The sequence below is a fragment of the Pongo abelii genome, chromosome 5 (genome assembly GCF_028885655.2).
Source record: "Pongo abelii isolate AG06213 chromosome 5, NHGRI_mPonAbe1-v2.0_pri, whole genome shotgun sequence".
NCBI lineage: Eukaryota > Metazoa > Chordata > Mammalia > Primates > Hominidae > Pongo > Pongo abelii.
In genome coordinates, this window is record NC_071990.2 from 48,001,466 (window position 1) to 48,007,448 (window position 5,983).

Here is a 5,983-nt window from a genome sequence, read left to right on the forward strand (position 1 = left end):
ACTTCTTGCTCAATAGGTTTAATTCAGATACATAGTTATTGGTTTCTTACTGTATGTGCCTACATTGAGGGGTACGAGTGGAGAAAATGAAGTCTCTCTTAGTCTTCTGCTTGTGACCAAATATCTATCCATATAAAAAGATGATATAAAACAATTTTATCCAATATTGAATTATTACACAAAGACTTGATGCAATGAATATATCAGAGAATTGAGGAATTGGATGGTGGTCTCAGAGCGAGTGGAACCTGAGCTGGGCCTAATGGCTGGAAAGGATTTGAACAGATGCTTATTCTAGGGCCGGAGGAGAGCATGAGCACTTCAGAGAGGGAAGTAAAGAGTAAAGAAGGCACTCATGGGAGACCATGCAGAGAGCAGCCTAACCAAAGCGGAGGCCATGCTGGCCGTAGAAGGAGAGTAGGTCAAATTCTGGAAGGCCTAGCATACCCAGTGGGGGTGATGGGGCTGGATCTGATATGTGACAGTAAAGATAATAAATACTGCTTACTGCACAGCTTTCTGTTTTGGAGAACAATGATTAGTCCTATGAAGGAAACCAAAGACTCAGAGAAATGTGGAGAGGATGACAGGGTGGAGTGAAGGGGCTATCTGTTAGGAAGGCACTGCCCAGGCTCTTGGATGACTATCTTGCTGTGATTCCAGTATCCAGGCATGAACCCTAGGCAGAAATAGCTCAGCCCTGAGCCACTCATTTAAAGGTAAATTTTATTGCTATGGATTTCTCCCTCCTGGTAAATGTTACAAGTCAATGGCTCAATGGTTGGTGGTTCCATTATAGCCCTTCGTATTCGTCCATTTTGCATTGCTATAAAGGAATTACTGAGACTGGGTAATTTGTAAAGAATAGAGGTTTATTTGGCTCACGCTTCCACAGGCTGTACAAGCATGGTGCCAGCACTGCTGGGCTTCTGGTGAGGCCTCAGGAAGCTTGGCATAAGGGATGGGGAGCAGGTGTATCTCATAGTGAGAGAGGAAATGAGAGCGAAGGAGGCACCAGGTGTTTTTTAACAATCAGTTTGCATGTGAACTAATAGAGTGAGAATTCACTCATTACTATGGGGAGGGCACCAAGCTATTTGTGAGGGACCCATCCCTATGGCCCAAACACCTCCCATTAGGGCCCACCTCCAATGCTGGGGATCACATTTCAACCTGTGACTTGGAGGGGATGAACATCTAAACGATATCATTCTTTAAAAATAAATCCATTTTTACGTGCATACTGTGGCCAGGTGGTATTTTGTCATCTCTTCACCCATTTCATTCATTCCATTGGCAGATCTGGCTGAAAGTTTGTATTGCAAACGGAAGGGGCAGCTTTTACATAGGTTTGTTTTTACAATCCAGCTGTTTGAGAGATAGCAATCTGCCTGGGGAGTGGAGAACTGGTTTTCAGAGTTATAGCACCTTGGGGAAACAGTCACTGAGTGGCACCCCTGAAAGAGGCAGCAGGAGAAAGGAGCTCTCATTCTGCCCAATTCCCACAACTTCCTCTGGGAGGCGGCCTGTGAAGATTTAACAGCCCTCAGTGCAGGATGTGATGAGATGGCAAAGAAAAGACTAGCCGATAAAACAAATGAAGAATGTTGAAGCTCATTAAACAAGAAACAATCAAGCATGTACAGAAGAGTGCCACCCTTCTATATGATACGGATATTTTAAGACAGTGGATAGAACCTTTTGCAGACACATAAATGGGGTATGGAAGTCAGGGAGTAAAGACAATGAACATCTACACCTTTGGGCCTGGGGACTTTTGGGGAGAGTTGGCTGGATTGGGGCTTGATTCTGTGATGCCGTCATACATAAGCGGTGTAGGCCAATGGAAAGAAGCTAGGTTTTGGAGGGTCAGGTGTATCTGTCATTTCAGTTCTGTCCTTTCCACTTTCCAGTGGGTGACTTGGGCAAGGTATTTAGGCTCTTGGAGCCTAATATTTAGTCTAAATGCTCATCTATAAAATGATAACATAAAACACACCTTATGGTATGGTTTAGAGTAAAGAAGCTATCTATGAAAGCACCTGCCTTCATGTCTAACACATGGTAGATACCTGAGAAATGTTAGTCCCCCTTCCCCATCTGTCTGTTTTTCTGAGGATGAGGGGATGGTGGTAGTACTAGAGAAGTGGAATCAAGGACTTACGTATTAAGACTTTTATTAGGCTCGAGAGCAAGAGTTAGAAGAAACCTCCAAATGTCCTTCTAGTGATTAGGACTGGTTCAGGATAGGAAAAGGGAATTTCAGAGCAAGGATCTGCTCCAGGAAAAAAAAAAATATAGATAGATAGCTGGGTCTTGAACCTGGTTCAAGAGAATGAGCTTTATATGGGATAATATTAATTTTCAGAGGAACCAATTGTGGAGAAGACAAATTCCATTCTTGAATGACTTTAGTAACTTAATTGTTCAATGCAAAGCAAGTTCTGGGGGAGATTAGTGGTAAGAGCTCTCTCTCTGAATGCTAAAATTCTAGCTGGAGTGATGTCCTTACAGTTGTATTAAAATTAAGAAGATAAGCCTTTGGGATAGGTAATATGACCTATGCCTGAAGACATTCAACATCTCCATCTTGGTTTCTCTATCTATAAAATTATATTTAAAGTATGAACCCTTCCCATATGTTGTTATGGGATGAATTATGTCTCTTCCTAAAACTGTATGTTGAAGTTCTTATTCCCACCGCTTTAGAATGTGCCTACATTTGGAGATGGGGCCTTTAAAGAGGGAATTAGATTAAAGTGAAGCTGTTAGGGTGTGCTTTTATCCAATGTAATTGATGTCCTTATTAGAAGAGGAGATTAGGAGACAGATAAGCACAGGGGGAAGACCATGTGAAGACACAGGGAGAAAACAGCCGTCTACAAGCCACGGAGTGAGACCTTAGAAGATGTCAACCCTGCCAACACCTTGATCTTGGACTTCCAGCCTCTAGAATTATGAGAGAATACATTTATGGTTTTTTTTTTTTTGAGACAGAGTTTAGCTCTTGTTACCCAGGCTGGAGTGCAACGACACAATCTTGGCTCACTGCAACCTCCGCCTCCTGGGTTCAGGCAATTCTTTTTCCTCAGCCTCGCAAGTAGCTGAGATTACAGGCACCTGCCACCACACCTGGCTAATTTTTGTATTTTTAGTAGAGACAGGGTTTCACCACGTTGGCCAAGCTGGCCTCGAACTCCTGACCTCTGATGATCTGCCCACCTTGGCCTCCCAAAGTGCTAGGATTACAGGCGTGAGCCACCACACCCAGTCAACAAATTTATGTTTTAAGCTATCCAGCCTGTGGTACTTTGTTATGGCTAACGTAGCAAGCTAATATACATGCCTAGAGATGTTTTTAGATGAATGAAATGCTTCATGAGAGTATGTATTTATTTATTGGAACAAAAGGTGGATACAACGCATTATTATCATTACAAGTCTGCACAGACAAGCTTTTTATTCTTAGCTCCACTGTAGAGTCTTTTATTTCCATTTTCGAAATAATATGCCAATAATAGGGTGGATTTTATTTCAGGCAATTCCAATCTAAATATTTGTTGAAGTTAGCTATTTGCAAAGAGCATCACAGCAGCTAGTATAGTGTAGTAGTTATAAAGACAAACATGATGCAGTGTTGTACTGCAAGGAGTTTGTTGTGAAAATGGCCATACGTTTATATTCTCAAAGCAACTATCTTGAAGAAACCAATTACAGTGGATGTGGTGAGGCACTACCATGACCTTCCTTTCAGGATCAAGTCACTCATTCCCCCAGCTGCCAGGAGTGTTGCTGGCTAATGGCTTACAGCTGTTCTCAAGCTGCTAATAAAGACATGCCCAAGACTGGGTAATTTATAAAGGAAAGAGGTTTAATTGACTCACAGTTCAGCATGGCTGGGGAGGCCTCACAATCATGGCTGAAGGCAAAGGCACGTCTTACATGGTGGCAGGCAAGAGAGCTTGTGTAGGGGAACATCCCTTTATAAAACCAGCAGATCTCATGAGACTTATTCACTATCATGGGAACAGCACTGGAAAGAACCACCCCATGATTAAATTACCTCCCACTGGGTCCCTCCCACAACACGTGGGAATTATGAGAGCTACAATTCAAGATGAGATTTGGGTGGGGACAAACCACATCACACCCTAAGCATTGTCCTCCAAGAACTGAAGTAAACCGCCTCTCCCTATATCATGCAAAGGTCAGCTTGCATGCAATGATTGAATGACATTAACCATAAAGGCCTTGCTCAATTTGGAACATTTCTGAAGGACCACCCAGCTCCAGAGCTTCCTGTGGGATCAGCAGAGGCCACTGTTCATTGCTTCATAGTTCAACTCTTCCTTCTTCCCCATTTGGCTGCTTTCATTCCCCCTCAGAAATATTCCCCAATAAACTTTATGCAAACAAACCTCCATCTCAGATTCTGCTCTTCAGGGAATGTGAACAAGGATGCCATTCATAGAAAACTATTTTTATTGGTATACTAATGATATTCTTTGCTCAGAGTAAGTGGAAGTAATTGATAGTCTGAATGTTTTGCACGATAGACTGTATGTTTACGAAAATTTTCTGACATTAGAGAACATGTGCTCAATGGAAGTAGGGCTCACTTAAAAAAAAATAAGCCACATAGCAGCCAAATAAATCTGGGATCCAAATATTTTGAGTTACTAAGCCATTATTAGAGAGCTGCCCATCAGTGACCTTGCAGGCTGCTGGAACTATGTAAAGAGAAAACACAGGGCTGAGTGTGGCTACCCAGGATAAATGGACCCTGAGATATGATTGTTCATCCCAGGAATGGGCCACCCATTTCCAAAGGAGCTCTGATATTAGTGTACAAGCAGTCTATATTCTAGTGTTCTTGGTTTTCAGAGTGATTTATCGTAAAGAAATCAGGAAATAAATCAGGCTCTGGAATATGTTCTGAGCTCTGAGAACACCTGAGTGCCACCAGTCATGTAAGTCATAACTCTTCTGTCCATCTCTTTCTTCACCTGTCACCATGGACGGAGTGGAAAAATGGGCTGCAATCAATCCTGAATCTCCAAGTCCCTGATCTGCTGTTGTCACAAAGAAAAACTGCAGAAGGGCTGTTTCAATCATGTCTCTTTTTCACAAGGACTTCTTAGTGCAATAATATTCCTATGAGGAAGTCAGTCTTGGTGAACGGGGCTGGACCATGCACCTGGGATCCACAAGAACACCTTTGTCTTTCTGGGGTAAGGTCACATGTCTTTCTTGGTTTATTTCCTCTCTAATCTTCGTTCTCTGTTTTTCAAAGAAAAGTGTTTCAAATATAAGTGGATCTCACACTGAAGCAGTGGCTTAAGCTGCAGACTCAAGGTTTCCTGCTTAAGGTTTCCTACTGCAGTCTACTTGAGTCACCTCGGAATCATGCTCTCTGCCTAGAATCTTCACCTTAGCCCTTACCTCCTAGCTTCTGCACTGTTATAATGAGGCCTTTTACTTACCAGCTCAGCTTCGCCCATTTTTGAGCCAATGCCTATAATTTGGAAAGCATGCTCAGAGTTTCATGCACAGCAGTGATTAGGACCTGGGATTTGCTACCATCAACCTGGTTTAGGTGAGATGAAGATGAGCCAGGGGTTCTGGGTGTCTTCAGCCTGTTGTTGTTTCCTTTATCTCTTGTATTGGCAGGGTCTGGTTTACTAAACAGCTATCATGCTGTGGTTAGTGTCCTGATCTGAGTTGTACTTTGTAAGACCAGAGCTCTCACACCTCCTTTGGGCAGCTTCATTCTTGGATGCTGTCCCATGCTCTGGCTGGACCTTACTCCATTGGTCAGCTCCCTGAGATCACTTGTCACCACCTACTCCTGTTCTGGCTGCTGTACCCTGTGAAGTATCCTAGACCCCTTAGGCAGTGCTCATGGCCCAGTGAAGCCCTGGCTACTCAGCCTCTCTGGGCTCTGGGAGGTGGGCAGCTGCTCACTCCACATAGGACCAGTCCT